Raw genomic sequence first — 11,206 nt, 5'->3', positions numbered from 1 at the left:
TACACACAATCAAACCTTCAAACAACCAAGACAACTAAAAGGCAGGAATCACCACATACCTATCAGTACTAACGCTTAATGTTAATGGACTTAATTCACCCATCAAAAGGCATCGTTTGACAAAATGGATTAAGAAAGAAGATCCAACAATTTGTTGCTTACAGGAGACTCATCTCACCGATAGAAATAAGCATAGGCTTAGGATGAAAGGCTGGAGGAAGATTTACCAAGCCAATGGCCCCCGAAAACAGGCAGGAGTAGCAATACTTATCTCTGACAAAGTAGACTTCAAACCTACATTGATCAAATGAGATAAAGAAGGACATTCCATACTAATAAACGGGAAAATAGACCAAAAGGAAATAATAATCATCAATCTGTATGCACCCCATGGCAACGCACCCAATTTCATCAAACATACCCTGAAAGACCTAAAAGCATATAAATGCCAACACAGTGGTTGTGGGAGACTTTAACACCCCATATCATCAATAGATAGGTCATCCAAACAAAAACTCAATAAAGAAATCCAAGATCTAAAATATGCAATAGATCAAATGGACCTAGTAGATGTCTACAGAACATTTCATCCAACCTCTACACAATATACATTCTTCTCAGCACCCATGGAACCTTCTCCAAAATAGACCATATCCTAGGGCACAAAGCAAGCCTCAGCAAATATAAGAAAATAGAAATAATACCATGCATACTATCTGACCACAATGCAGTAAAAGTAGAACTCAACAACAAAAGTAAAGACAAAAAACATGCAAACAGCTGGAAACTAAATAACTCATTACTTAATGAAGAATGGATCATCGATGCAATAAAAGAGGAAATTAAAAAGTTCCTGGAAGTCAATGAAAATGAAAACACAACCTACCAGAACCTATGGGACAAGGTCCTGTGAGGAAAGTTTATAGCCATGAGTGCATATATTAAAAAGATTGAAAGATCCCAAATCAATGACCTAATGATACATCTCAAACTCCTAGAAAAACAAGAACAAGCAAATCCCAAAACAAATAGAAGGAGAGAAATAATAAAAATAAGAGCTGAAATCAACAAAATAGAAACCAAAAAAACCATACAAAGAATTAATGAAACAAAAAGTTGGTTCTTTGAAAAAATAAAAAAGATCGATAGACCCCTGGCAAACCTGACTAAAATGAGGAGAGAAAAAACCCAAATTAGTAGAATCAGGAATGCAAAAGGGGAGATAACAACAAACACCATGGAAGTCCAGGAAATCATCAGAGACTACTTTGAGAACCTATATTCAAATAAATTTGAAAATCTTAAAGAAATGGACAGATTTCTAGATACATATGATCATCCAAAACTGAACCAAGAGGAAATTAATCATCTGAACAGACCCATAACACAAAATGAAATTGAAGCAGCAATCAAGAGTCTCCCCAAAAAGAAAAGTCCAGGACCTGATGGATTCTCTGCTGAATTCTATCAGACCTTTAAAGAAGAACTGATACCAACCCTCCTTAAACTGTTCCACGAAATAGAAAGGGAAGGAAAACTGCCTAACACATTTTATGAAGCCAGTATTACACTTATCCCAAAACCAGGCAAAGACACCTCCAAACAGGAGAACTATAGGCCAATCTCCTTAATGAACATTGATGCAAAAATCCTCAACAAAATAACGGCAAACCGAATTCAGCAACACATCAAAAAGATTATTCACCACGACCAAGTAGGCTTCATCCCAGGGATGCAGGGGTGGTTCAACATATGAAAATCAATAAACATCACAAACCACATTAACAGAAGCAAAGACAAAAACCACTTGATCATCTCAATAGATGCAGAAAAAGCCTTTGATAAGATCCAACATCATTTCATCATAAAATCTCTAAGAAAACTAGGAATAGAAGGAAAGTACCTCAACAAAATAAAAGCTATATATGACAAACCTACAGCCAGCATTATACTTAATGGAGAAAAACTGAAACCATTCCCTCTAAAATCAGGAACCAGGCAAGGATGCCCACTATCTCCACTCCTATTCAACATAGTATTGGAATTCCTAGCCAGAGAAATTAGGCAAGAAGAAGGAATAAAAGGAATACAAATAAGTAAAGAAACTGTCAAAATATCCCTATTTGCAGACGACATGATCCTGTACCTTAAAGACCCAAAAAACTCTACTCAGAAGCTTCTAGACATCATCAATAGCTAAAGCAAGGTAGCAGGATATAAAATCTACATAGAAAATTCATTAGCATTTCTATACACTAACAATGAGCAAACTGAAAAAGAATGTATGAAAACAATTCCATTTACAATAGCCTCAAAAAAAATCAAATACCTAGGTGTAAACCTAACAAAAGATGTGAAAGACCTCTACAAGGAAAACTATACACTTCTGAAGAAAGAGATTGAGGAAGACTATAGAAAGTGGAGAGATCTCCCATGCTCATGGATTGGTAGAATCAACATAGTAAAAATGTCAATACTCCCTAAAGTAATCCACATGTTTAATGCAATTCCCATCAAAATCCCAATGACATTCATTAAAGAGATTGAAAAATCTACTGTTAAATTTATATGGAAACACAAGAGGCCACGAATAGCCAAGGCAATACTCAGTCAAAAGAACAATGCTGGAGGTATCACGATACCTGACGTCAAACTATATTACAAAGCAATAACAATAAAAACAGCATGGTACTGGCACAAAAACAGACATGAAGACCAGTGGAACAGAATAGAGGATCCAGATATGAAGCTACACAACTATAACCAACTTGTCTTTGACAAAGGAGCTAAAAATATACGATGGAGAAATAGCAGCCTCTTCAACAAAAACTGCTGGGAAAACTGGTTAGCAGTCTGCAAAAAACTGAAACTAGATCCATGTATATCACCCTATACCAATATCAACTCAAAATGGATCAAGGATCTTAATATCGGACCACAAACTCTAAAGTTGATACAGGAAAGAGTAGGAAATACTCTGGAGTTAGTAGGTATAGGTAAGAACTTTCTCAACAAAACCCCAGCAGCACAGCAACTAAGATATAGCATAGATAAATGGGACCTCATAAAGCTAAAAAGCTTCTGTTCATCAAAAGGAATGGTCTCTAAACTGAAGAGAACACCCACAGAGTGGGAGAAAATATTTGCCAGCTACACATCAGACAAAGGACTGATAACCAGAATATATAGGGAACTTAAAAAACTAAATTCTCCCAAAACTAATGAACCAATAAAGAAATGGGCAAGTGAACTAAACAGAACTTTCTCAAAAGAAGAAATTCAAATGGCCGAAAAACACATGAAAAAATGCTCACCATCTCTAGCAATAAAGGAAATGCAAATTAAAACCATGCTAAGATTCCACCTCACCCCTGTTAGAATAGCCATCAGCAGCAACACCTCCAAGAACAGGTGTTGGCGAGGATGCGGGAAAAAAGGAACCCTCTTACACTGTTGGTGGGAATGTAGACTAGTACAACCACTCTGGAAATAAATTTGGAGGCTACTTAAGAAGCTAGACATCGATCTACCATTTGATGCAGCAATACCACTCTTGGGGATATACCCAAAAGACTGTGACACAGGTTACTCCAGAGGCACCTGCACACCCATGTTTATTGCGGCACTATTCACAATAGCCAAGTTATGCAAACAGCCAAGATGCCCCACCACCAACGAATGGATTAAGAAAATGTGGTATCTATACATAATGGAATTTTATGCAGCCATGAAGAAGAACAAAATGTTGTCATTCGCTGGTAAATTGATGGAATTGGAGAACATCATTCTGAGTGAGGTTAGCCTGGCCCAAAAGACCAAAAATCATATGTTCTCCCTCATATGTGGACATTAGATCAAGGGCAAACACAACAAGGGGATTGGACTATGAGCACATGATAAAAGCGAGAGCACACAAGGGAGGGGTGAGGATAGGTAAGACACCTAAAAAACTAGCTAGCATTTGTTGCCTTTAACGCAGAGAAACTAAAGCAGATACCTTAAAGCAACTGAGGCCAATAGGAAAAGGGGAACAGGTACTAAAGAAAAGGTGAGATCAAAAAGAATTAACCTAGAAGGTAACACCCACGCACAGGAAATCAATGTGAGTCAATGCCCTGTATAGCTATCCTTATCTCAACCAGCAAAAACCCTTGTTCCTTCCTATTATTGCTTATACTCTCTCTACAACAAAATTAGAAATAAGGGCAAAATAGTTTCTGCTGGGTATGGGGAGGGGGAGGGAGGGGGCGGAGTGGGTGGTATGGGAGGGGGTGGGGGCAGGTGGGAGAAATGAACCAAGCCTTGTATGCACATATAAATAATAAAAGAAAAAAAGAAAAAAAAAACAAGGAAGAAACTGATGGTGGCTTAAATTACTAATAGGAGTTAGTGAGAAAGTGGGTGAAACAGGTCAAAAAGATCTGGGTATGTTTGTTCGGAAAGAGAGATGAAGAAAATTCAACCAACAAACAATCAGTGAAAATTTCAGAAAAAAAAGATAATCTGGCAATATAATTAACCTGCCTAAAAGCATAGGTAACAAAGAATGATTATTAATGGAGCGCTAGAGATAAGGGCAAAATATGAATGAGAGAGTGGTTCTAATTTGAGATGTAAGGAAAATAAAAATAGACCATGGTGACAGAGAAGGTGTCCAAAGTATATGGCTCAAGGTCAAAGATTGAAAGCTGGGTGTTGTGGCTTCTATAAGATGACTGCAGAGAAAAAAAAAGAAGCAGGAAAGCAGAACTAAACAGGACATGTGAACATGTGTGAGAAAGAGAGAAAGAATGCAGTTACACTAGTCAGATGTATAAAAACATCAACACAAACAATTAAATAATCAAGTAAAACCCAAAAGTGACAAAAACATTTTTTAAAAAATCAAAATTTTCTGAGCTTTCTTGACTATCTGTCCATTGATCCATCTATGTACTTATCTTTTTTCCTTCAGAGTCTGGGTCTATCAAGCCAGCAGTTGGCAGTCTACTTTGAGTCATAGCTATGGAATGGAATCTGGGCTTATTTCCAAAATAGGAATGGGGCATGGAAATCTGAATACAGTCGCCAATGAAAGCTGCTGGCGTCTGAGACTTCAGCCCGCCAGTCTAGCACATCCCACTAAACTTGTCTTTTCTTCTCCCAAATTCTCAATAACTCATGGTCAGTTGTTCTGCTTTTGCCCACAATTACAGTTAAACTCATGTTGGTGGAAGAAAAACTGCTTTGCTGTCAGTGCTTACTATCTTAGCAATTCTGTAGAGTTAGTGAGAGAATTACTGTTTATTGGTGTGCATCTGTAAGGAAAATGGCAAACAAGGTTATTCGGTTGCTCTCTTGCCATCATCTCCCATAAATAACTCTTGAGTACTCTGAGTTTTTGTGGGTTAGCCTGCCTGGCATTTTTATACACATGAGTGTGAACATCAGAGGAAGATATTTGCATGGAAGGAAGTTCAATCATGTTTAAAATTTAAACACACTACCCTTGGATGAACTCAGGAAAGGACTTTGAGTTGTCACAAATGAAGGGAAGGACTTCGCCTAACCCTTATGTAAGATTCTACATTTAATTTTACTTTAGCACCCTTAGGATTTATAGTATTCATTCAGTCTCCAGATATGCTCTATGGCCAGGGTATTGATTTGATAGTGCTATGAACTCTGCTTTTAGAGTCACAGGCAGAATGACCTGTGATCCACTTGGGTGTGATTATCAGGCTGCAAGAGTACTCACTTTTCCATTTTTGGCCTTTGATCTTGAGCTTTCTTAATCTCTGTTAGGCCCAGTTTTATCTCTATTGGATAATTGTCTTTATAATACCTTCTTCACGTGGTTATAACAACAGCACAGAGTTTGGATTTATAAACATTTGAACATTGGATACGAATGTTATATTATTTTGTTATCAACATTACATGTGACAAGAGGTCATAGGCACTTCTGTCTCCAAATTGCTTTCTTATTATTTGTCATTCAGTATGTAGCTCCCAGAGGAAATATACTTTATTTGAATTTTCATGTTTTTAAATTAATTTTGTTGGTACATATTAATTATACAAAGGGGTTTCTCATGATATTTCTAAAGATGGTATCAACTTACAGTGGTCCAACTGCAATCAGATCTCTTGTCTATTTCTTCATCACACCCCAGAAAATGCTGATCTTTGAATCATGGATCCTTATTTCTAAGGATCATAACTTTTTAATGAGACAAGATCTAAGGGTGATATTTTTCAGAAAAAGAGATCATGAAATAATAAACCAAAAGTTAAATCTCTTTAACTTTCCTCTTTGATTCCTCATGGTCCATGTTGCTGGTACTGTTTCTAGGGTGGTTCTTTGTCCCCATCTACAAGGAAGGGTATCCAGATGTATACAAGGTGAATTTCTCAGATGCATCTTCAGGCATTCTTTTATTCATTTTTTTTCTATTCAAACATGGAATTTGTGTACTCATTTTCAGTTTGCCTATTGCTAAGAACATACAGGTGACAAAACAAATTTCTTGCCAAAAGGGGCTTCAAGTGTAGAATGTGGCTGCAGACAGGTGAGAAATCAGTAGGTTCTCTGCATAATGAACACCATGGTAGAGTATATCCTGGTGCAGGAATCCTGAAGATAGGGCTCCACATGTGCTTCAAGGAAAGTTTCTCAGAAGTGCCCTGAGGTTAGACTTAAGGGGTAATGTAGAAAAGTCAGGTCATGGCGATTCAGAGAAAACAGCATATGAAAGCTGAAAATTCTAACCTGGAATGAGTGTAGGTGAGGGTGTATGAGAGAAGAGTGTTAGTAGATGGTCAGTCTGAAGGTGTAGGTGGTATTCTGCTCTGAAGATCCAAGAGTTCCTGGACTTAAACAGTGCTCTCTTTCCTCCTGGAAATGGGTAATGTAGGCTTCAGGCCCTCAAAGGTCATAATAAGATTCATGTTTTAAGAATTTGTCTTTGCACAGTTGAGCAGACAACGGACTTTGGAAGCAGATCCAAAAAGGGAGACATTTACAAAGCTATAAGAGGGAAACAAAAGGAAGCTGGACTTTCTTTTTAATGTAGTTTGCCAAATGATGTCTTTTGATAGGGGAGTTGAATCCATTAATATTCAGTGCTAATATTGAGAGGTGTGTTGTGATTCCTGCCATTTAGTTGTGTTTTTGTTTAAGGATTTGAGTGTGTGCAGCTAAAAGGGGGTGGGAAGATGAACACAGTGCAATAAAATGTGTTAGTAAAAAAAGACTCCTCTATGAATGAAGGATAGGACTGCAAAACAGGTACTGCAGGGAGCGTGGGTTCTTATGGAGCAGGTGGGGTAAATGGAGGCAATGGAGTTAAGGGAATACAGTTGGTGGACTTCATGTACACATATGAAATGGACTGATGAAACCTTTTGCAATTGTTTTAAGCCCGCATGTATGGTGGAGGCGACCTAATCAATGTACAATGCAAGGTTATCTAAAATTTTCATAAGGAATATCCCCTGTACAATGAATATATGCTAATAAAAATGAAAAATGAAATAAAAATGGACAGAAAGAGTTTTTGGCATAGAGATGATGCATTTGATGGCAGACAAGAGGTGAAAGTGGTGTTTAAAGAAGTTTTATGAACAATTCTAAGACTTGATGCTGGAAGAGCTGGTTGGATGAGGCCACCTTTTAGGGTAAGGGAGATTCCAGAGGGGATAGAGACAGTAGATTAAAAGGAGGAGAATAAACTAGGTGCCAGTGGTTCAGGGTTGTAATCTTAAGTATTCAGGAGGCAGGGACTGATTGGGATGATTGTGGTTCAGAGCCACCCTGTACAAAAAGTTCAAAAGACTCCATCTCAACCTGACAATGATAGCAAGTACCTAGGAAGTACATGGGAAGCTGAGATCTAGAAGATCATGGTTCCTTGCTAGCCTAATCAAAAATTTGTGAGACCCTGTCTCAACAGAAGAAGCTGGGCACGGAGGACTACCATCCAGACTGGCCCATACCTAAAGCAAGACCCTATCTCAAAAATAACCAGAGCATAAGGGCTGGAAGCATGACTCAAGCAGTAGAGCAGCTGCCTATCAAGCATGAAGCTCTGAGTTCGAACTCCAGTACCTCAGAAAATAAATAAATAAAGGACAATGGAGATAAGTTAGCAAGAAGGTGGAACAGAAGTATCCTTTACTCTTCTACTGGGGTTGTGAGAATAGTCAGAGCAACAAATGATAAACTATATTCAAAGGAGATAAACAGAGGAAGAAATTTGGGAACCAATAAATAAGTGATGAGAAACCCAAATAATGCAGAGAATAAGTAAGAAAACCCAGATAAAAGTACAAAACAATTTACAACTTCAATCCTGGCTTCCCAACTGGGGTCAAAAAACCCACACTGTAAGCATACAGCGGGATATACAAGCAACCTCAACAATGATAGCAGACAGTCCTAACTGCAGGAGAAATCCATAGTTCTTACAAGTTTTAAATCCAGTTCAGGAATTTGTATAAAATGACTCCTCTTGCAAAATCAGCTAGCTTTTGAGGAAAAAAAAGTGTTTCACTCAGCAAACTCTTGTATAGCTATAACCAGGGAACATTTTGAGACAGATTGTATTATTAGTGATTAATCTTCTCTGGGGATCAGAAAACACAGCAATCACAATTCAGAGGCCATGCTGACACCTCACTGCAGGATGTGGGAAATTGACACATAAGACAGTGTGACACAAATCTGCTGAGAAGTGTATGTAGTGGGGACCACAGATTATGATGGGTGGGGACTGGTGAGTACAGTAGTCCATGAGCCAATCTGCTGTGATGAGAAGTAAAACCAGTCTCCATGGTTTCTTGCATGGGTCAAATTTGAGAGCACAGGGACCTAAGCTTGCAAATCATCAAGCAAATTTTTGGTTCCCAAAACCCACCCTCCAGTACAGAGCTCAGTGGTTTGTTTACTCCCTGTTACTCTCAGAGACAAATTGAGAACATGCTAAAGTCTGTGTGTATGGCACACTCTGGGGCACAAAGCCTTAAAACATGAAGGCTAAATAGTCTTCCTCCAACCCACAATGCAGCCCACGGTGGTTGCATAAATTTGGTGGAAATTTATATTTCCACCAAAAGTAGGTAAGGGTTCCTTTCCCCCCAGATGTTTAACAACATTTGTTGTTCTTTATTTTCTTGATGCTATGCATTCTGACTAGGGTGAGACAGCATGTCAGCTTTGTTTCGATTAGCATTCCCCTGATAGCTAAGGATGTTGAACTTTTCTTCCTGCATTTATTGCCATTTGTACTTCTTATGAGGAATCTATTTTCAATTCATTTCCACACTTATTAATTGGATTGTTTGTTCTTTCAGTGTTAAATTATTAAAAGCTTTTTATATATTCTGGATACTAATCCTTTATTTGATGAAGAACTGACACAGATATTCTCCAGTTCTGTAGGTTATCTCTTAAATCAGGTAATTGTTTTGTTTGCTTTGCAGAAGCTTTCTAATTTGATGAAATCTAATTTTTTAATTTTAGCTCTGATTTCCTGAGCAATTGGAGTCTTGTTAAGAAGGACCTATAATTACTTATGCCTGTATTTTCAAGGAGCTTCCCTAGCTTTTCTTCTAATAGTTTCAAAATTCCAAGCCTACATTTATATTTTGGGACTGCTACAAAGGAATTAAGTGACCACACTTGAGTTCTGTATAGATTTTCTTCTGTTGTGTTTCTCTTATTTTTTTGTATTTAATGATGCTTTTAATTAATATAAATGCCAATCTCTATTTTTTAAAAAAAAGCCTACATTTGTATCTTTGATCCATTTTGAATTAATTTTCATACAGGATAAGAGATAGGGGTCTACCTTCAGTCTTCTTTCTACCTGTGGATATCCAGTCTTCCCAACAATATTTGTTGAAGACTGTTTTTTCCAAAATGTATGTCTTTGGCAGCTTTGTGAAAAATAAGATGGATGTAGCTATGTGGGATTATTTCAGGATTTTTCTACTCTGTTGCGTTTGTCTACATGCCTGGTTTTGTGTCAATGCTGTATTTTTTTGTTACTATGCCTCTGTAGTATAATTTGAAGTTCAGAGGAGTGGTATGTCTGTCTAGCATTGCCCATTTTGCTCTGGATTGCTTTGTCTGTTCAAGTTCTTTCATGTTTCCCTAAGAGTTTTAAGATTGATTTTTCCATTTCTGTGAAAAATGACAATGGTGTTTTGATGGGGATGGCAGTGAACCTTTAGATATAATGGATTGCCTTTGATTGTCATTTTCTCAATATTAATTTTGCCGATCCATGAATATGGGAGTATTCTCATCTTCTAGTGTCTTCTTCAGTTTTTTTTTTCTTTCTTTTGGTTAATTTGGTTAAAGGTTTGTCAGTCTTGTTTATCTTATCAATGAATCAACATTTTCTTCATTGATACTTTGTTCTTTCAGTCTCCATTTTGTTCATTTCTGCCCAATTTTTATTATTTCATTTGGGCCACTGCCTTTAGGTTTGTTTTGTTCTAGGTGTTCTAAGGCTTACAGTACATTGCTAGGTTATTTATTTGAGATCACTCTGAGTTTTTATCAATGTCACTTATAGCTATAAACTTCCATTGTGGCACTGGTTTTTCTGTGTTCCAAAGATTCTGGTAAGTTGTGTCTTAACCTTCATTTGATTATAGGAAGTAATTTATTCCTCCACCTCTATTTTTTCAAGGACCCACTAATCTTTCAAAAGGGAATTATTCAGTCTCCACGTTTTTGGATATTTTCTGCAGTTTCTCTTGTTACTGATTTCTAGATTTATCCCATTATGTTTTGATAAAATACAAGAAATTATTTAAATATTCTTTTACTTGTTGAGACTTAATTTATGACCTACTACATGCTCTGTTTTGGAGAAGGTTCAGCAGGCTTCTGAGAAGAATGCATACCCTGTGACTGCTGGGTTGGATATCCTGTAGATATTCGTTAGGGCCATTTGATCTACGTGTTTCCCTGTTGATTCTTGTCTGTAACCTGCCTATCATTGAAAGTAGGGTGTTAAAATCACTCACTATTTTTGTGTTGGAGTTTATTTGTGCTTTTCTGTCCAGTAGTGTTTGTTTTATGAAATTGGTACACTGAAGTTTGGTGATTGCAAATGCTATATTCTCCTGTGGGATGGTTCCCTTTAATTATACGGATGACTTTCTTTGTCTCTTCTAATTTTAGTATAAATTCTGCTTTATTAGATATGAATAT

The sequence above is a fragment of the Castor canadensis genome, chromosome 18 (assembly GCF_047511655.1).
Source record: "Castor canadensis chromosome 18, mCasCan1.hap1v2, whole genome shotgun sequence".
In the NCBI taxonomy this organism is placed as follows: domain Eukaryota; kingdom Metazoa; phylum Chordata; class Mammalia; order Rodentia; family Castoridae; genus Castor; species Castor canadensis.
This window is presented reverse-complemented; position numbering follows the sequence as displayed.